The sequence below is a fragment of the Haliotis asinina genome, chromosome 13 (assembly GCF_037392515.1).
Source record: "Haliotis asinina isolate JCU_RB_2024 chromosome 13, JCU_Hal_asi_v2, whole genome shotgun sequence".
Taxonomy (NCBI): Eukaryota; Metazoa; Mollusca; class Gastropoda; order Lepetellida; family Haliotidae; genus Haliotis; species Haliotis asinina.
Genome location: NC_090292.1, coordinates 1,476,477 through 1,501,989, shown reverse-complemented (window position 1 = coordinate 1,501,989; position 25,513 = coordinate 1,476,477). Strand labels below are relative to the sequence as shown.

The window sequence follows — 25,513 nt, the reverse complement described above, 5'->3', positions numbered from 1 at the left end:
CTCACTTAAGAATGATCGAACTAAATCAGTTTATTCAGAATGTAAGATTAAAGAGGCATTGCACTTCCAGTAACCCCTTCCTATATTTTAATAGTGCTTGAGAAGGGAAAACTAATTGCCGAGGGGTCTGTTTTCTAGACAGACGTGGACGATTGACAGAAATGTAAAAAGTCCAGCTTGCTTGCTGTCCCGGGATTGCATTTTTCCACCAGTGGTGATTACATAAATCCGGATGTAGTTCTGTCAGCTATCAGTAAGATCTAAGAATTGAATTTTGTCTGAAGCTGTATCTCTGGTCTTTGGAAATGTTAATACATTTTTTGTAGTTTTCCAGGATCAAGAACCAAATTCCAATCTCCAACAATCGAGTTACGGATCCGTTGTCAAAATTCATATGTTTTCAAATATTTATAAACAAAAACTGGTATCATCAACACACACACACACACACACACACACACACACACACACACACACAAAAGGAAAAAATCTGAACACAAAACAACAGGGTGATTGCGTGTGAAAAAAAAGAATAGGAAATGAAAATGAAGAAGAAGGGTGGCCTTGACTACTTCTATTCCAAACCCAGGTATTATTCATTAAATTCAGTTATCTTTTCCTTCATTCAGTAGAGATATTAATTGTTTACAAAATGTACCGACTCAGTATCCTTCCAAATGGTATTTACAACGAATATTCGAAAAAGAACAAAAAGGACTCTGACAATCAAGTTCTTGCGGCTGCAAAGGGAGCATATCAAATGGAGAGTTTAGTATGCCAATATGATGTTTAACGTTAGTCAGATTCACAAGCATGAACTAACTACAAGTGAAGACATGTAGTGTGCCAGAAGTTTCGTAACAGTTTGGTAACACGTAGAAATTATGTCTGAAAATATGAAAAAATGTAAGGGAAAGGTATCGTATCCCATTTCAGTAGATTGATATTCATACTGTTGATGACTGGACCGTAGTTGATCTGTTGATATACAGACCGCTGACATACAGCTGGAATATTGCTGAGTGCGGCTTGAACAACAAACCAAACGATCAAATCAAACCAGCCTGGTCGTGATCACTGCTCCTAGAGGTCTTTGCGCTGATTGTAGCTCCTCTACAATAACTTATCTTAACACTGGGGTACCTCAAAGAGTATAACTTCAGTGGAAAAAATTGGCCTTTATCCTGGCGTAGCGCTAAAGTCACAATGCCAACACCATGAACGAAATACTGTGGTAGGATTAAAACCGTAACTCCAGTACATTATGTGTATTGATTAACATGGATTCAATGTCTATCATTGTTTTCAAGAATAGTGAGACCAGTAAAAAGACACGTCAGTACAAATGGATACTAATCGCTGCCCTCCACACCTACAGTACATTTAATCTGCCCACCGTCGTTGTCAACAGTGACAACAGTATGCATCATCATCAACATCGTGTACTGCTGACATATCCTGAACCTGGGGTCTTCTCCTTGTCATCAGGGTCAGATCCTACAAACAGATGCTCCTTTCAAAAAGCAACCTTTACTAAGGTTAACCTTAACTCCTATGTTGTAACACTGCACTGAGGTTACCTCAGACTTAGGTAGTCTTAGTGCAATGTTAAAGAATGGGAGTTAACCTTTAGTTCAGGTTGCTTTGTGAAATGAGTCCCCGGCCTTCAAAGAATCCTTTCTATCTCACTAGTTCCTTTAATACTCTTTAAGAAAGTACACGTTGGTTTGAGTTACTGAGTACGTATAACTGATTCAAACATGACACCATTGCTCACTTACTGCAGAACCATCGCTTTCCAAGTTTCAAAAAACATAATTATGGTATTAGTGTTTGGTAAAACCACAGAGATATATTAAAATCACTTGGTCAGAGTGAAATATCAGTATCTGGTGTGACCACCATTGCATCGATAACAGCTTGGCAGCGGTGACCCACAGAAGAAAGGAGATGTCGAATACTGCCTTGAGGAATGTTTTGTTACCCTTTCTGAAGTATTTGCAAAATCTGAGGTGTCGATCAAGAAGTGTCGATCAAGAATATCCCATAGATGTTAAGTGGGGGCGTAATCCTGTGACCGAGAAGGCCAAGCTAATATGTGAATACTGCTTTGGGAGAGGAAGTCCTGTCGAACACGTGCAGCGTGAGTTCAAGCATTGTCATAGTGATAACCGTTGACGTTGGTGAAGGGAAAGAAGTGACATTGAACTGCTTTTGTGGCAAAAGGTCTGACCTCCCATAGCCAGATGTCAACTGTCTCGTCGGAGAATTGACGCAGTTCAGGGATTTGGCTGATTGTGGATGATGTGGTAGTGATGTTTGAACAAAGATGTCTTAACCGGATCTAGGATCCTGGGCGGCGGTGCTAACTCCTGGTCGACTTGATGTGTGTCTGCCATTAACACTCCCAGTATTGTTGTATCGTATTGATAGGTTGGAGGTGGCCATGGTCTGTGTGGCTGAAGTGCATTGCCACCTCACACGATGCCAATCATTGTAAACAGCCAATGGCGTTATGCGATTGATTTTCTGTCAGTCTTTCCATTCTCTAATCGTCTTTATAGTGTCTTAAAGCAACGTACTATAAACAACCATTGATGTGGCTCTTCAGAACCTCCAGTCATAGACTTCAGCTTACAGATTCAATGCAACGCTTCATTTTTGTTCAACGTTTGTTGTTTCAAACTTTTTGTCGACGGCAATCATTCCCCATATCAACTATACTTTCTAGTCTTTAGGAATCGAACGTGAACACTTAAATTATCTTATCACAACAATTTGTTCAGTTTATTGGGACAGTGGAAACCTGATTGACGTACATACAGAGTCTTCTGGTCAGAGTATTCTACATTATACAGAAGAAGAACAAACGGGGCAAATACACATAATCTTGTCCCAGAAGCTGGGTTTCGAAAAGAATATTCTATTTCAGATAACATTTTTACCTTATATGCAATGGTTCAAAACTGTCTTTCGAGCCTAAAATATGAATTTGTATGAGTCCTTCGTCGATTTAAAACCACACAAACATTCGGTTCTGTTGATCGTTGTAATCTATGGTATTGTCTGCTAAACACTGGATTACGAGGGGACATGTCTTCTGTTGTCAGGTCTAATGTACAAATTTGTGTGTGCTGTGATGATGGTTTTGTAGATTATTTTGATTATGCACTAAGAAAAGGATGTTATCTAAGCCCAATGTTATTATCATTTTTCATTAATGAATTGTATTATAATATTGCTAGTAATGAAAAACATTGTTCTCATATGTTCCCGGATATGGCTGAAATGCTAATGCAACTTTTCTAGTTTCAGACACAATTGTAAAATTACAAAATCAGCTGTGTATTTCGGGACGTCATAATAAAAAATGAAAGTTATCGGTTGATAATCAAAAAAGAAACACATGATGTCAGTGTTATTTCGTAAATGAAAAAAGGGTACTAAATGAGATACACCTCAAGATTAATATTTATTGCAAATATCTGGGTCTTTTTGTAATCAGAGTGGTTTGGTAATAAGCACAAAAGCAAATAGATCCCGCAGATGTCAGTTAATTATCAAACTAACAAAAGAAGGCCCGGTGGAAAAACAACAACATTGTATGAAAATATGTAATAATACATTCTTCAAAAAAGAAACGCAAAATGAAATTCAAAAATGAAAGCAATATTGTACACATACGTAAACTCAAACATTTTCTAGGGTTGCACATTGTTTCTGGAATGCTGTAGACCAACATTGATTTTGAACGGTTTTTTAAACGGTGATTGTTTCTCACGTGCAAAACATGTGACTATAAAAACCCCAAATGAATCACACAATTTCATCAACGATCTTTGCAGGGACTGTACACGAAAATGGTCTGGCTCGCTGACTTGGTTGACACATATAATCAATACCCTATTCCGCAGATGGATGTTCATGTTGTTGATCACTGGATTGTATGATCCAGACTCCATTATTTATAGACCGCCACAATGTAGCTCGAAGAATGCTGACAATTGCGTATAACTCACTCACTCACTAACATACGTGAAGTGACTTGAACCTGCAGACTGGGCTCTCCAATCTGAAAACTAACATGGACACGTTGCTATGGCAACATTTCATCTCGACAGTTCCTATTTTCGACAAAATGTTGATTGCCATTTAACACTTTTTATCATTTATCATGGTTGTCATAACTCGCACGTGCATTCTGCTTTAAGATCTTTTAAAAGACACTTTCGCAAAGTCTTTTAAGATAATTATTACAACTCAACATGAATAGTTCACCGTAATTAAATCAACAGTCTCATCATCTCCAGCTGTGCGTGTGAGTTAAAAAGTATCGATAATTTAGGGAAATATGCACATGAGGGCGTGCTGCGTACAGACCCATGAAGCCTGCTCCCATCCTCCTTATTGCAGCGGTATCACGTGATCACATCCGGGGTCTTCCACCCACTGTTTACTAGTGTAGATGGTGTGCATAAAGAAAGAATCACAATCGTATCAGAATACGTTTGGTTGTTGAATGACCCTGTCAGTCACAATGGAATCTCGGGAAATGGTGTTTGGTGCTGCCGATTACGTTGTATTTGCTCTGATGCTGTTCGTGTCTGCAGGAATTGGAATTTTCTATGCATTTTCACAAAAACAGGCAACAACGAGTGAGTTTCTGATGGGGGGAAGACAGATGAAGACTGTGCCGCTCGCCGTTTCCATCCTGGTGTCCTTCATGTCGGCCATCTTGATTCTGGGAACTCCAGCCGAGATGTATCGAGAAGGGACGCAGTACTATTTGGACACGTTCGGGATGATTGGAGCCATTGTTGTGTCTACAGTGCTGTACGTTCCTCTTCTCTATCCACTGAAGTATACAAGCTCATTTGAGGTAAAGTGGCAATAGTTACGTCTGTCGCAGAGTGCCAGCGCTTCACCGTAAGCCTGAAAAGCTGCAGGCCTTAAGGCCCAGGGCCTAGATTTTCGAAGCTCTCTTAGCGTTAAGATAGTCGTAAGTGCCATACATTAACATTAACTTACGACTATCTTAGCGCTAAGAGAGTTTCGAAAATCTAGGCCCAGAACTATAAAAATGTGTGGGTCCTGATCAGAAAGCGTTTAGGCTTTTACATGTAAGGTACAATGAAAGTAATTCCCAGCAAACAAACATGTTACAACTAACAAACTTAGTTAAAGAGTTCAATTTAACTCTAGTGACTGACTAGTCTTCATTTATAACAAAATATAAACTAGAAATTGCTGAATGATATTTTCTGAAAGATGATAGTGTTAATGAATGGGGAAGCTGTCGACCAGAAGGACCTACAGAAGACGAAGGCAATGGATCCAAAAGGTTTTACTCGGCCTCGCGAGCTAAGGACCGTCCCTAAATGTTTCTGCAGCGCCACTGATTTTGACGTTTCTGGTTTATTAGGGAATATTAACAGCAAAGACACAAGGAAAATGTACAATTGCCAGTGGAAACTCGACGAAAAAAATGTTTGATGATCGGTAAATTGCTTTACTTTTCATAAGGTGCAAGCATTAGAGAATCTGTTACCAAATACTCAACATTCAGACACAAACAATTACAGCTGTTTATGCTTTTGTCCCGTAAAGTTACAATGTAATCTACGTGACGAAGCCAAGCTCACAATCGCCGGCTGCCTTTCAAATAGCGATATACTGATATTTTCAAAAATAGCAGAGTAAGACAGACAGTTTTGCAAGTCATTTGTGTAGAACAGCAGTCTACATCTGGGCGCTTACTTTATTACTTCAGATCTTTTAATAGAGGGAATAAATGGAAATGCCATTGTTAAAATTGATACGCAATCTCAAAAACAGAGATACACAAAATTGCTACGTTTCATAGTTGGTTACCACCTGTGACTGTGATTCAGTATCGTCAGGTAATAATCACACATGGTGGTTTCAACGATCTCAACAGTCATTTGCATAACAACTCTTTCTATGTTTGCGTGATGTAAATTACATATTTTTGTTAATTGTAATACAAATTAACAACACCAAATGACTAAAGGTGAAAGTTGTGAATACGTGTATTTAGAACCTATTCATCCAAGCTGTCGACTAATTAACGAAACCAACAACTTATGGTTAACATGTTCATGAAGATTACAAACAGAGGTCCTGATCAAAATACCTCTGAGATAATATTTACCTGTGGACAGTTATAATGGACATTAATGACGCCATAATAAGCAGGGAGCACAACAGAACAAATGTTAATGTTTCTTTGGGCTTTAGACACTGCTCTGCTGATACCAACGTGAAGTTAGAAACAGATTCGGGATTGGAGATGGGGGATTGGTGATTCGAATCCAGAATCTGAATATTAACACTGTTGGTTAGATTCGGGATTCGAATCCTGAAACTGAAAAAAAATATTCAGATTCGGAATTCAAATGCCGAAACCCGAGTATGAAGTTTGTCAAACGTGAGGTTGAAATATGGAAAAAAACCCCGTAGGTTTGGCTGTTCATGTTTTTGAGATAGCCAGGTTTTCTAGAGCCCCCAGTACTTTAGAAGGTACTTCACACACCCACACACACACTCATACTTTAGAAGGTACTTCACTCACCCACACACACACTCATACTTTAGAAGGTACTTCACTCACCCACACACACACTCATACTTTAGAAGGTACTTCACTCACACACACACACACACACACACACACACACTCATACTTTAGAAGGTACTTCACTCACACACACACACACACACATACTTTAGAAGGTACTTCACTCACACACACACACACTCATACTTTAGAAGGTACTTCACTCACACACACACACTCATACTTTAGAAGGTACTTCACTCACACACACACACACTCATACTTTAGAAGGTACTTCACTCACACACACACACACTCATACTTTAGAAGGTACTTCACTCACACACACACACTCATACTTTAGAAGGTACTTCACTCACACACACACACACTCATACTTTAGAAGGTACTTCACTCACACACACACACACTCATACTTCAGAAGGTACTTCACTCACACACACACACTCATACTTTAGGAGGTACTTCACTCACACACACACACTCATACTTTAGAAGGTACTTCACTCACACACACACACACTCATACTTTAGAAGGTACTTCACTCACACACACACACACTCATACTTTAGAAGGTACTTCGCTCACTCACACACACACTCATACTTTAGAAGGTACTTCACTCACACACACACACACTCATACTTTAGAAGGTACTTCACTCACACACACACACACTCATACTTTAGAAGGTACTTCACTCACACACACACACACTCATACTTTAGAAGGTACTTCACTCACACACACACACACTCATACTTTAGAAGGTACTTCACTCACACACACACACTCATACTTTAGAAGGTACTTCACTCACACACACACACACTCATACTTTAGAAGGTACTTCACTCACACACACACACTCATACTTTAGAAGGTACTTCACTCACACACACACACTCATACTTTAGAAGGTACTTCACTCACACACACACACACTCATACTTTAGAAGGTACTTCACTCACACACACACACACACTCATACTTTAGAAGGTACTTCACTCACACACACACACACTCATACTTTAGAAGGTACTTCACTCACACACACACACACACACTCATACTTTAGAAGGTACTTCACTCACACACACACACACTCATACTGTAGAAGGTACTTCACTCAATCACACACACACACACTCTTACTTTAGAAGGTACTTCACTCACACACACACACTCATACTTTAGAAGGTACTTCACTCACACACACACACACACTCATACTTTAGAAGGTACTTCACTCACACACACACACACACACTCATACTGTAGAAGGCACTTCACTCACACACACACACACACTCATACTTTAGAAGGTACTTCACTCACACACACACCCATACACACACTCATACTTTAGAAGGTACTTCACTCACACACTCACACACTCATACTTTAGAAGGTACTTCACTCACACACACACACTCATACTTTAGAAGGTACTTCACTCACACACACACACACTCATACTTTAGAAGGTACTTCACTCACACACACACACACTCATACTCGTACTTTAGAAGGTACTTCACTCACACACTCACACACTCACACTTTAGAAGTTACTTCACTCACACACACACACACTCATACTTTAGAAGGTACTTCACTCACCCACACACACACTCATACTTTAGAAGGTACTTCACTCACACACACACACACTCATACTTTAGAAGGTACTTCACTCACACACACACACACTCATACTTTAGAAGGTACTTCACTCACACACACACACACACTCATACTTTAGAAGGTACTTCACTCACACACACACACACACTCATACTTTAGAAGGTACTTCACTCACACACACACACACACACTCATACTTTAGAAGGTACTTCACTCACACACACACACACTCATACTTTAGAAGGTACTTCACTCACACACACACACACACACACTCATACTTTAGAAGGTACTTCACTCACACACACACACACACATACTTTAGAAGGTACTTCACTCACACACACACACACTCATACTTTAGAAGGTACTTCACTCACACACACACACTCATACTTTAGAAGGTACTTCACTCACACACACACACACTCATACTTTAGAAGGTACTTCACTCACACACACACACACACACTCACACTTTAGAAGGCACTTCACTCACACACACACACACTCATACTTTAGAAGGTACTTCACTCACACACACACCCATACACACACTCATACTTTAGAAGGTACTTCACTCACACACTCACACACTCATACTTTAGAAGGTACTTCACTCACACACACACACTCATACTTTAGAAGGTACTTCACTCACACACACACACTCATACTTTAGAAGGTACTTCACTCACACACACACACACACACACTCATACTTTAGAAGGTACTTCACTCACACACTCACACACTCATACTTTAGAAGGTACTTCACTCACACACACACACACTCATACTTTAGAAGGTACTTCACTCACCCACACACACACTCATACTTTAGAAGGTACTTCACTCACACACACACACACACACTCATACTTTAGAAGGTACTTCACTCACACACACACACTCATACTTTAGAAGGTACTTCACTCACACACACACACACTCATACTTTAGAAGGTACTTCACTCACACACACACACACACTCATACTTTAGAAGGTACTTCACTCACACACACACACACTCATACTTTAGAAGGTACTTCACTCACACACACACACACACACACTCATACTTTAGAAGGTACTTCACTCACACACACACACACACACTCATACTTTAGAAGGTACTTCACTCACACACACACACACTCATACTTTAGAAGGAACTTCACTCACACACACACACACACTCATACTTTAGAAGGTGCTTCACTCACCCAAAAAAACACTCATACTTTAGAAGGTACTTCACTCACACACACTCACACACTCATACTTTAGAAGGTACTTCACTCACCCACACACACACACTCATACTTTAGAAGGTACTTCACTCACACACACACACACACTCATACTTTAGAAGGTACTTCACTCACCAACACACACACTCATACTTTAGAAGGTACTTCACTCACACACACTCACACACTCATACTTTAGAAGGGGTGAGATAATGTATGATGATCACACACACACACGCACTCATACTTTAGAAGGGGTGAGATAATGTATGATGATCACACACACACACACTCATACTTTAGAAGGGGTGAGATAATGTATGATGATCACACACACACACACTCATACTTTAGAAGGGGTGAGATAATGTATGATGATCACACACACACACACACTCATACTTTAGAAGGGTTGAGATAATGTATGATGATCACCCACACACACACTCATACTTTAGAAGGGGTGAGATAATGTATGATGATCACACACACACACACACTCATACTTTAGAAGGGTTGAGATAATGTATGATGATCACCCACACACACACTCATACTTTAGAAGGGGTGAGATAATGTATGATGATCACCCCCACACACACTCATACTTTAGAAGGGGTGAGATAATGTATGATGATCACCCACACACACACACTCATACTTTAGAAGGGGTAAGATAATGTATGATCACACACACACACTCATACTTTAGAAGGGGTGAGATAATGTATGATGATCACACACACACACACTCATACTTTAGAAGGTACTTCACTCACACACACACACTCATACTTTAGAAGGTACTTCACTCACACACACACACACTCATACTTTAGAAGGTACTTCACTCACACACACACACACACACTCACACTTTAGAAGGCACTTCACTCACACACACACACACTCATACTTTAGAAGGTACTTCACTCACACACACACACATACACACACTCATACTTTAGAAGGTATTTCACTCACACACTCACACACTCATACTTTAGAAGGTACTTCACTCACACACACACACTCATACTTTAGAAGGTACTTCACTCACACACACACACTCATACTTTAGAAGGTACTTCACTCACACACACACACACACTCATACTTTAGAAGGTACTTCACTCACACACTCACACACTCATACTTTAGAAGGTACTTCACTCACACACACACACACTCATACTTTAGAAGGTACTTCACTCACCCACACACACACTCATACTTTAGAAGGTACTTCACTCACACACACACACACTCATACTTTAGAAGGTACTTCACTCACACACACACACTCATACTTTAGAAGGTACTTCACTCACACACACACACACTCATACTTTAGAAGGTACTTCACTCACCCACACACACACTCATACTTTAGAAGGTACTTCACTCACACACACACACACTCATACTTTAGAAGGTACTTCACTCACACACACACACACACACACACTCATACTTTAGAAGGTACTTCACTCACACACACACACTCATACTTTAGAAGGTACTTCACTCACACACACACACACTCATACTTTAGAAGGTACTTCACTCACACACACACACACACACTCACACTTTAGAAGGCACTTCACTCACACACACACACACTCATACTTTAGAAGGTACTTCACTCACACACACACCCATACACACACTCATACTTTAGAAGGTACTTCACTCACACACTCACACACTCATACTTTAGAAGGTACTTCACTCACACACACACACTCATACTTTAGAAGGTACTTCACTCACACACACACACTCATACTTTAGAAGGTACCTCACTCACACACACACACACACACCTTCATACTTTAGAAGGTACTTCACTCACACACTCACACACTCATACATTAGAAGGTACTTCACTCACACACACACACACTCATACTTTAGAAGGTACTTCACTCACCCACACACACACTCATACTTTAGAAGGTACTTCACTCACACACACACACACATACTTTAGAAGGTACTTCACTCACACACACACACTCATACTTTAGAAGGTACTTCACTCACACACACACACACTCATACTTTAGAAGGTACTTCACTCACACACACACACACACTCATACTTTAGAAGGTACTTCACTCACACACACACACACACTCATACTTTAGAAGGTACTTCACTCACACACACACACACACACACTCATACTTTAGAAGGTACTTCACTCACACACACACACACACACTCATACTTTAGAAGGTACTTCACTCACACACACACACACTCATACTTTAGAAGGAACTTCACTCACACACACACACACACTCATAATTTAGAAGGTGCTTCACTCACCCACACACACACTCATACTTTAGAAGGTACTTCACTCACACACACTCACACACTCATACTTTAGAAGGTACTTCACTCACCCACACACACACACTCATACTTTAGAAGGTACTTCACTCACACACACACACACACTCATACTTTAGAAGGTACTTCACTCACCAACACACACACTCATACTTTAGAAGGTACTTCACTCACACACACTCACACACTCATACTTTAGAAGGGGTGAGATAATGTATGATGATCACACACACACACGCTCATACTTTAGAAGGGGTGAGATAATGTATGATGATCACACACACACACACTCATACTCTAGAAGGGGTGAGATAATGTATGATGATCACCCACACACACACTCATACTTTAGAAGGGGTGAGATAATGTATGATGATCACACACACACACACACTCATACTTTAGAAGGGGTGAGATAATGTATGATGATCACACACACACACACTCATACTTTAGAAGGGGTGAGATAATGTATGATAATCACCCAAACACACACTCATACTTTAGAAGGGGTGAGATAATGTATGATGATCACCCACACACACACACTCATACTTTAGAAGGGGTGAGATAATGTATGATGATCATACACACACACACTCATACTTTAGAAGGGGTGAGATAATGTATGATGATCACACACACACACACACTCATACTTTAGAAGGGTTGAGATAATGTATGATGATCACCCACACACACACTCATACTTTAGAAGGGGTGAGATAATGTATGATGATCACCCCCACACACACTCATACTTTAGAAGGGGTGAGATAATGTATGATGATCACCCACACACACACACTCATACTTTAGAAGGGGTGAGATAATGTATGATCACACACACACACACTCATACTTTAGAAGGGGTGAGATAATGTATGATGATCACACACACACACACTCATACTTTAGAAGGGGTGAGATAATGTATGATGATCACCCACACACACACTCATACTTTAGAAGGGGTGAGATAATGTATGATGATCACACACACACACACACTCATACTTTAGAAGGGGTGAGATAATGTATGATGATCACCCACACACACACTCATACTTTAGAAGGGGTGAGATAATGTATGATGATCACCCACACACACACTCATACTTTAGAAGGGGTGAGATAATGTATGATGATCACACACACACACACACTCATACTTTAGAAGGGGTGAGATAATGTATGATGATCACACACACACACACACTCATACTTTAGAAGGGGTGAGATAATGTATGATGATCACCCACACACACACTCGTACTTTAGAAGGGGTGAGATAATGTATGATGATCACACACACACACACTCATACTTTGGAAGGGGTGAGATAATGTATGATGATCACCCCCACACACACTCATACTTTAGAAGGGGTGAGATAATGTATGATGATCACCCACACACACACTCATACTTTAGAAGGGGTGAGATAATGTATGATGATCACCCACACACACACACTCATACTTTAGAAGGGGTGAGATAATGTATGATCACACACACACACATACTTTAGAAGGGGTGAGATAATGTATGATGATCACCCACACACACACTCATACTTTAGAAGGGGTGAGATAATGTATGATGATCACCCACACACACACTCATACTTTAGAAGGGGTGAGATAATGTATGATGATCACCCACACACACACTCATACTATAGAAGGGGTGAGATAATGTATGATGATCACCCACACACACACACTCATACTTTAGAAGGTACTTCACTCACACACACACACACACACACACTCATACTTTAGAAGGTACTTCACTCACACACACACACTCATACTTTAGAAGGTACTTCACTCACACACACACACACTCATACTTTAGAAGGTACTTCACTCACACACACACACACACTCATACTTTAGAAGGTACTTCACTCACACACACACACACTCATACTTTAGAAGGTACTTCACTCACACACACACACACACACACTCATACTTTAGAAGGTACTTCACTCACACACACACACACACACTCATACTTTAGAAGGTACTTCACTCACACACACACACACTCATACTTTAGAAGGAACTTCACTCACACACACACACACACTCATACTTTAGAAGGTGCTTCACTCACCCAAAAAAACACTCATACTTTAGAAGGTACTTCACTCACACACACTCACACACTCATACTTTAGAAGGTACTTCACTCACCCACACACACACACTCATACTTTAGAAGGTACTTCACTCACACACACACACACACTCATACTTTAGAAGGTACTTCACTCACCAACACACACACTCATACTTTAGAAGGTACTTCACTCACACACACTCACACACTCATACTTTAGAAGGGGTGAGATAATGTATGATGATCACACACACACACGCTCATACTTTAGAAGGGGTGAGATAATGTATGATGATCACACACACACACACTCATACTCTAGAAGGGGTGAGATAATGTATGATGATCACCCACACACACACTCATACTTTAGAAGGGGTGAGATAATGTATGATGATCACACACACACACACACTCATACTTTAGAAGGGGTGAGATAATGTATGATGATCACACACACACACACTCATACTTTAGAAGGGGTGAGATAATGTATGATAATCACCCACACACACACTCATACTTTAGAAGGGGTGAGATAATGTATGATGATCACCCACACACACACACTCATACTTTAGAAGGGGTGAGATAATGTATGATGATCACCCACACACACACTCATACTTTAGAAGGGGTGAGATAATGTATGATGATCACACACACACACACACTCATACTTTAGAAGGGTTGAGATAATGTATGATGATCACCCACACACACACTCATACTTTAGAAGGGGTGAGATAATGTATGATGATCACCCACACACACACTCATACTTTAGAAGGGGTGAGATAATGTATGATGATCACCCACACACACACACTCATACTTTAGAAGGGGTAAGATAATGTATGATCACACACACACACACTCATACTTTAGAAGGGGTGAGATAATGTATGATGATCACACACACACACTCATACTTTAGAAGGTACTTCACTCACACACACACACTCATACTTTAGAAGGTACTTCACTCACACACACACACACTCATACTTTAGAAGGTACTTCACTCACACACTCACACACTCATACTTTAGAAGGTACTTCACTCACACACACACACACTCATACTTTAGAAGGTACTTCACTCACCCACACACACACTCATACTTTAGAAGGTACTTCACTCACACACACACACACTCATACTTTAGAAGGTACTTCACTCACACACACACACTCATACTTTAGAAGGTACTTCACTTACCCACACACACACTCATACTTTAGAAGGTACTTCACTCACCCACACACACACTCATACTTTAGAAGGTACTTCACTCACACACACACACACTCATACTTTAGAAGGTACTTCACTCACACACACACACACACACACTCATACTTTAGAAGGTACTTCACTCACACACACACTCATACTTTAGAAGGTACTTCACTCACACACACACACACTCATACTTTAGAAGGTACTTCACTCACACACACACACACACACTCACACTTTAGAAGGCACTTCACTCACACACACACACACTCATACTTTAGAAGGTACTTCACTCACACACACACCCATGCACACACTCATACTTTAGAAGGTACTTCACTCACACACTCACACACTCATACTTTAGAAGGTACTTCACTCACACACACACACTCATACTTTAGAAGGTACTTCACTCACACACACACACTCATACTTTAGAAGGTACTTCACTCACACACACACACACACACACTCATACTTTAGAAGGTACTTCACTCACACACTCACACACTCATACTTTAGAAGGTACTTCACTCACCCACACACACACTCATACTTTAGAAGGTACTTCACTCACACACACACACACACTCATACTTTAGAAGGTACTTCACTCACACACACACACTCATACTTTAGAAGGTACTTCACTCACACACACACACACTCATACTTTAGAAGGTACTTCACTCACACACACACACACACTCATACTTTAGAAGGTACTTCACTCACACACACACACACTCATACTTTAGAAGGTACTTCACTCACACACACACACACACACACTCATACTTTAGAAGGTACTTCACTCACACACACACACACACACTCATACTTTAGAAGGTACTTCACTCACACACACACACACTCATACTTTAGAAGGAACTTCACTCACACACACACACACACTCATACTTTAGAAGGTGCTTCACTCACCCACACACACACTCATACTTTAGAAGGTACTTCACTCACACACACTCACACACTCATACTTTAGAAGGTACTTCACTCACCCACACACACACACTCATACTTTAGAAGGTACTTCACTCACACACACACACACACTCATACTTTAGAAGGTACTTCACTCACCAACACACACACTCATACTTTAGAAGGTACTTCACTCACACACACTCACACACTCATACTTTAGAAGGGGTGAGATAATGTATGATGATCACACACACACACGCTCATACTTTAGAAGGGGTGAGATAATGTATGATGATCACACACACACACACTCATACTCTAGAAGGGGTGAGATAATGTATGATGATCACCCACACACACACTCATACTTTAGAAGGGGTGAGATAATGTATGATGATCACACACACACACACACTCATACTTTAGAAGGGGTGAGATAATGTATGATGATCACACACACACACTCATACTTTAGAAGGGGTGAGATAATGTATGATGATCACCCACACACACACTCATACTTTAGAAGGGGTGAGATAATGTATGATGATCACCCACACACACACACTCATACTTTAGAAGGGGTGAGATAATGTATGATGATCACACACACACACACTCATACTTTAGAAGGGGTGAGATAATGTATGATGATCACACACACACACACACTCATACTTTAGAAGGGTTGAGATAATGTATGATGATCACCCACACACACACTCATACTTTAGAAGGGGTGAGATAATGTATGATGATCACCCCCACACACACTCGTACTTTAGAAGGGGTGAGATAATGTATGATGATCACACACACACACACTCATACTTTGGAAGGGGTGAGATAATGTATGATGATCACCCCCACACACACTCATACTTTAGAAGGGGTGAGATAATGTATGATGATCACCCACACACACACTCATACTTTAGAAGGGGTGAGATAATGTATGATGATCACCCACACACACACACTCATACTTTAGAAGGGGTGAGATAATGTATGATCACACACACACACACACATACTTTAGAAGGGGTGAGATAATGTATGATGATCACCCACACACACACTCATACTTTAGAAGGGGTGAGATAATGTATGATGATCACCCACACACACACTCATACTTTAGAAGGGGTGAGATAATGTATGATGATCACCCACACACACACTCATACTTTAGAAGGGGTGAGATAATGTATGATGATCACCCACACACACACACTCATACTTTAGAAGGGGTGAGATAATGTATGATCACACACACACACACTCATACTTTAGAAGTTGTGAGATAATGTATGATGATCACACACACACACACACTCATACTTTAGAAGGGGTGAGATAATGTATGATGATCACCCACACACACACTCATACTTTAGAAGGGGTGAGATAATGTATGATGATCACACACACACACACACTCATACTTTAGAAGGGGTGAGATAATGTATGATGATCACCCACACACACACTCATACTTTAGAAGGGGTGAGATAATGTATGATGATCACCCACACACACACTCATACTTTAGAAGGGGTGAGATAATGTATGATGATCACACACACACACACACTCATACTTTAGAAGGGGTGAGATAATGTATGATGATCACACACACACACACACTCATACTTTAGAAGGGGTGAGATAATGTATGATGATCACCCACACACACACTCGTACTTTAGAAGGGGTGAGATAATGTATGATGATCACCCACACACACACTCATACTTTGGAAGGGGTGAGATAATGTATGATGATCACCCCCACACACACTCATACTTTAGAAGGGGTGAGATAATGTATGATGATCACCCACACACACACTCATACTTTAGAAGGGGTGAGATAATGTATGATGATCACCCACACACACACACTCATACTTTAGAAGGGGTGAGATAATGTATGATCACACACACACACACTCATACTTTAGAAGGGGTGAGATAATGTATGATGATCACACACACACACACTCATACTTTAGAAGGGGTGAGATAATGTATGATGATCACACACACACACACTCATACTTTAGAAGGGGTGAGATAATGTATGATGATCACACACACACACACACTCATACTTTAGAAGGGGTGAGATAATGTATGATGATCACCCACACACACACTCATACTTTAGAAGGGGTGAGATAATGTATGATGATCACCCACACACACACTCATACTTTAGAAGGGGTGAGATAATGTATGATGATCACACACACACACACACTCATACTTTAGAAGGGGTGAGATAATGTATGATGATCACACACACACACACACTCATACTTTAGAAGGGGTGAGATAATGTATGATGATCACCCACACACACACTCGTACTTTAGAAGGGGTGAGATAATGTATGATGATCACCCACACACACACTCATACTTTGGAAGGGGTGAGATAATGTATGATGATCACCCACACACACACTCATACTTTAGAAGGGGTGAGATAATGTATGATGATCACCCACACACACACTCATACTTTAGAAGGGGTGAGATAATGTATGATGATCACCCACACACACACTCATACTTTAGAAGGGGTGAGATAATGTATGATGATCACCCACACACACACTCATACTTTAGAAGGGGTGAGATAATGTATGATGATCACCCACACACACACTCATACTTTAGAAGGGGTGAGATAATGTATGATGATCACACACACACACACACTCATACTTTCGAAGGGGTGAGATAATGTATGATGATCACCCACACACACACTCATACTTTAGAAGGGGTGAGATAATGTATGATGATCACCCACACACACACTCATACTTTAGAAGGGGTGAGATAATGTATGATGATCACACACACACACACACACTCATACTTTAGAAGGGGTGAGATAATGTATGATGATCACCCACACACACACTCGTACTTTAGAAGGGGTGAGATAATGTATGATGATCACACACACACACACTCATACTTTGGAAGGGGTGAGATAATGTATGATGATCACCCACACACACACTCATACTTTAGAAGGGGTGAGATAATGTATGATGATCACCCACACACACACTCATACTTTAGAAGGGGTGAGATAATGTATGATGATCACACACACACACACTCATACTTCAGAAGGGGTGAGATAATGTATGATGATCACCCACACACACACTCATACTCTAGAAGGGGTGAGATAATGTATGATGATCACCCACACACACACTCATACTTTAGAAGGGGTGAGACAATGTATGATGATCACCCACACACACACTCATACTTTAGAAGGGGGTGAGATGATGTATGATGATCACACACACACACACTCATACTTTAGAAGGGGTGAGATAATGTATAATGATCACCCACACACACACTCATACTTTAGAAGGGGTGAGATAATGTATGATGATCACACACACACACACACTCATACTTTAGAAGGGGTGAGATAATGTATGATGATCACACACACACACACACTCATACTTTAGAAGGGGTGAGATAATGTATGATGATCACACACACACACACACTCATACTTTAGAAGGGGTGAGATAATGTATGATGATCACCCACACACACACTCATACTTTAGAAGGGGTGAGATAATGTATGATGATCACACACACACACACACTCATACTTTAGAAGGGGTGAGATAATGTATGATGATCACACACACACACACACACTCATACTTTAGAAGGGGTGAGATAATGTATGATGATCACCCACACACACACTCATACTTTAGAAGGGGTGAGATAATGTATGATGATCACACACACACACACACTCATACTTTGGAAGGGGTGAGATAATGTATGATGATCACACACACACACACACTCATACTTTAGAAGGGGTGAGATAATGTATGATGATCACACACACACACACACTCATACTTTGGAAGGGGTGAGATAATGTATGATCACACACACACACACACTCATACTTTAGAAGTTGTGAGATAATGTATGATGATCACACACACACACACACTCATACTTTAGAAGGGGTGAGATAATGTATGATGATCACCCACACACACACTCATACTTTAGAAGGGGTGAGATAATGTATGATGATCACACACACACACACACTCATACTTTAGAAGGGGTGAGATAATGTATGATGATCACCCACACACACACTCATACTTTAGAAGGGGTGAGATAATGTATGATGATCACACACACACACACACTCATACTTTAGAAGGGTGAGATAATGTATGATGATCACACACACACACACACACTCATACTTTAGAAGGGGTGAGATAATGTATGATGATCACCCACACACACACACTCATACTTAGAAGGGGTGAGATAATGTATGATGATCACACACACACACACACTCATACTTTAGGAAGGGGTGAGATAATGTATGATGATCACCCACACACACACACTCATACTTTAGAAGGGGTGAGATAATGTATGATCACACACACACACACTCATACTTTAGAAGTTGTGAGATAATGTATGATGATCACACACACACAGACACTCATACTTTAGAAGGGGTGAGATAATGTATGATGATCACCCACACACACACTCATACTTTAGAAGGGGTGAGATAATGTATGATGATCACACACACACACACACTCATACTTTAGAAGGGGTGAGATAATGTATGATGATCACCCACACACACACTCATACTTTAGAAGGGGTGAGATAATGTATGATGATCACCCACACACACACTCATACTTTGGAAGCTGTGAGATAATGTATGATGATCACCCCCACACACACTCATACTTTAGAAGGGGTGAGATAATGTATGATGATCACCCACACACACACTCATACTTTAGAAGGGGTGAGATAATGTATGATGATCACCCACACACACACACTCATACTTTAGAAGGGGTGAGATAATGTATGATCACACACACACACACTCATACTTTAGAAGGGGTGAGATAATGTATGATGATCACACACACACACACTCATACTTTAGAAGGGGTGAGATAATGTATGATGATCACACACACACACACACTCATACTTTAGAAGGGGTGAGATAATGTATGATGATCACCCACACACACACTCATACTTTAGAAGGGGTGAGATAATGTATGATGATCACCCACACACACACTCATACTTTAGAAGGGGTGAGATAATGTATGATGATCACACACACACACACACTCATACTTTAGAAGGGGTGAGATAATGTATGATCACACACACACACACTCATACTTTAGAAGGGGTGAGATAATGTATGATGATCACACACACACACACTCATACTTTAGAAGGGGTGAGATAATGTATGATGATCACACACACACACACTCATACTTTAGAAGGGGTGAGATAATGTATGATGATCACACACACACACACACACTCATACTTTAGAAGGGGTGAGATAATGTATGATGATCACCCACACACACACTCATACTTTAGAAGGGGTGAGATAATGTATGATGATCACCCACACACACACTCATACTTAGAAGGGGTGAGATAATGTATGATGATCACACACACACACACACTCATACTTTAGAAGGGGTGAGATAATGTATGATGATCACACACACACACACACTCATACTTTAGAAGGGGTGAGATAATGTATGATGATCACCCACACACACACTCGTACTTTAGAAGGGGTGAGATAATGTATGATGATCACCCACACACACACTCATACTTTGGAAGGGGTGAGATAATGTATGATGATCACCCACACACACACTCATACTTTAGAAGGGGTGAGATAATGTATGATGATCACCCACACACACACTCATACTTTAGAAGGGGTGAGATAATGTATGATGATCACCCACACACACACTCATACTTTAGAAGGGGTGAGATAATGTATGATGATCACCCACACACACACTCATACTTTAGAAGGGGTGAGATAATGTATGATGATCACCCCACACACACACTCATACTTTAGAAGGGGTGAGATAATGTATGATGATCACACACACACACACACTCATACTTTCGAAGGGGTGAGATAATGTATGATGATCACCCACACACACACTCATACTTTAGAAGGGGTGAGATAATGTATGATGATCACCCACACACACACTCATACTTTAGAAGGGGTGAGATAATGTATGATGATCACACACACACACACACACTCATACTTTAGAAGGGGTGAGATAATGTATGATGATCACCCACACACACACTCGTACTTTAGAAGGGGTGAGATAATGTATGATGATCACACACACACACACTCATACTTTGGAAGGGGTGAGATAATGTATGATGATCACCCACACACACACTCATACTTTAGAAGGGGTGAGATAATGTATGATGATCACCCACACACACACTCATACTTTAGAAGGGGTGAGATAATGTATGATGATCACACACACACACACTCATACTTTAGAAGGGGTGAGATAATGTATGATGATCACCCACACACACACTCATACTCTAGAAGGGGTGAGATAATGTATGATGATCACCCACACACACACTCATACTTTAGAAGGGGTGAGACAATGTATGATGATCACCCACACACACACTCATACTTTAGAAGGGGTGAGATGATGTATGATGATCACACACACACACACACTCATACTTTAGAAGGGGTGAGATAATGTATGATGATCACCCACACACACACTCATACTTTAGAAGGGGTGAGATAATGTATGATGATCACACACACACACACACTCATACTTTAGAAGGGGTGAGATAATGTATGATGATCACACACACACACACACTCATACTTTAGAAGGGGTGAGATAATGTATGATGATCACACACACACACACACTCATACTTTAGAAGGGGTGAGATAATGTATGATGATCACCCACACACACACTCATACTTTAGAAGGGGTGAGATAATGTATGATGATCACACACACACACACACTCATACTTTAGAAGGGGTGAGATAATGTATGATGATCACACACACACACACACTCATACTTTAGAAGGGGTGAGATAATGTATGATGATCACCCACACACACACTCATACTTTAGAAGGGGTGAGATAATGTATGATGATCACACACACACACACACTCATACTTTAGAAGGGGTGAGATAATGTATGATGATCACACACACACACACACTCATACTTTAGAAGGGGTGAGATAATGTATGATGATCACACACACACACACACTCATACTTTGGAAGGGGTGAGATAATGTATGATCACACACACACACACTCATACTTTAGAAGGTGTGAGATAATGTATGATGATCACACACACACACACACTCATACTTTAGAAGGGGTGAGATAATGTATGATGATCACCCACACACACACTCATACTTTGGAAGGGGTGAGATAATGTATGATGATCACCCCCACACACACTCATACTTTAGAAGGGGTGAGATAATGTATGATGATCACCCACACACACACTCATACTTTAGAAGGGGTGAGATAATGTATGATGATCACCCACACACACACACTCATACTTTAGAAGGGGTGAGATAATGTATGATGATCACACACACACACACTCATACTTTAGAAGGGGTGAGATAATGTATGATGATCACACACACACACACTCATACTTTAGAAGGGGTGAGATAATGTATGATGATCACACACACACACACACTCATACTTTAGAAGGGGTGAGATAATGTATGATGATCACCCACACACACACTCATACTTTAGAAGGGGTGAGATAATGTATGATGATCACCCACACACACACTCATACTTTAGAAGGGGTGAGATAATGTATGATGATCACACACACACACACACTCATACTTTAGAAGGGGTGAGATAATGTATGATGATCACACACACACACACACTCATACTTTAGAAGGGGTGAGATAATGTATGATGATCACCCACACACACACTCATACTTTAGAAGGGGTGAGATAATGTATGATGATCACACCACACACACACTCATACTTTAGAAGGGGTGAGATAATGTATGATGATCACCCACACACACACTCATACTTTAGAAGGGGTGAGATAATGTATGATGATCACCACAACACACACACTCATACTTTAGAAGGGGTGAGATAATGTATGATGATCACCCACACACACACTCATACTTTAGAAGGGGTGAGATAATGTATGATGATCACCCACACACACACTCATACTTTAGAAGGGGTGAGATAATGTATGATGATCACCCACACACACACTCATACTCTAGAAGGGGTGAGATAATGTATGATGATCACCCACACACACACTCATACTTTAGAAGGGGTGAGATAATGTATGATGATCACCCACACACACACTCATACTTTAGAAGGGGTGAGATGATGTATGATGATCACACACACACACACACTCATACTTTAGAAGGGGTGAGATAATGTATAATGATCACCCAACACACACACTCATACTTTAGAAGGGGTGAGATAATGTATGATGATCACACACACACACACACTCATACTTTAGAAGGGGTGAGATAATGTATGATGATCACACACACACACACACTCATACTTTAGAAGGGGTGAGATAATGTATGATGATCACACCACACACACACTCATACTTTAGAAGGGGTGAGATAATGTATGATGATCACCCACACACACACTCATACTTTAGAAGGGGTGAGATAATGTATGATGATCACACACACACACACACTCATACTTTAGAAGGGGTGAGATAATGTATGATGATCACACAACACACACACACACTCATACTTTAGAAGGGGTGAGATAATGTATGATGATCACCCACACACACACTCATACTTTAGAAGGGGTGAGATAATGTATGATGATCACACACACACACACACTCATACTTTAGGAAGGGGTGAGATAATGTATGATGATCACACACACACACACACTCATACTTTAGAAGGGGTGAGATAATGTATGATGATCACACACACACACACACTCATACTTTAGGAAGGGGTGAGATAATGTATGATGATCACACACACACACACACTCATACTTTAGAAGGGGTGAGATAATGTATGATGATCACCCACACACACACTCATACTTTAGAAGGGGTGAGATAATGTATGATGATCACACCACACACACACTCATACTTTAGAAGGGGTGAGATAATGTATGATGATCACACACACACACACACTCATACTTTAGAAGGGGTGAGATAATGTATGATGATCACACACACACACACACACTCATACTTTAGAAGGGGTGAGATAATGTATGATGATCACCCACACACACACTCATACTTT

At 40.4% G+C, this 25,513-nt stretch overlaps 1 pseudogene; it reads left to right on the top strand.

Annotated features, from left to right (window-relative positions):
- Positions 1-4,537: 4,537 nt before the first annotated feature.
- Positions 4,538-25,513, top strand: part of LOC137260319 (sodium-coupled monocarboxylate transporter 1-like) — a 220,105-nt pseudogene continuing 199,129 nt past the window's right edge.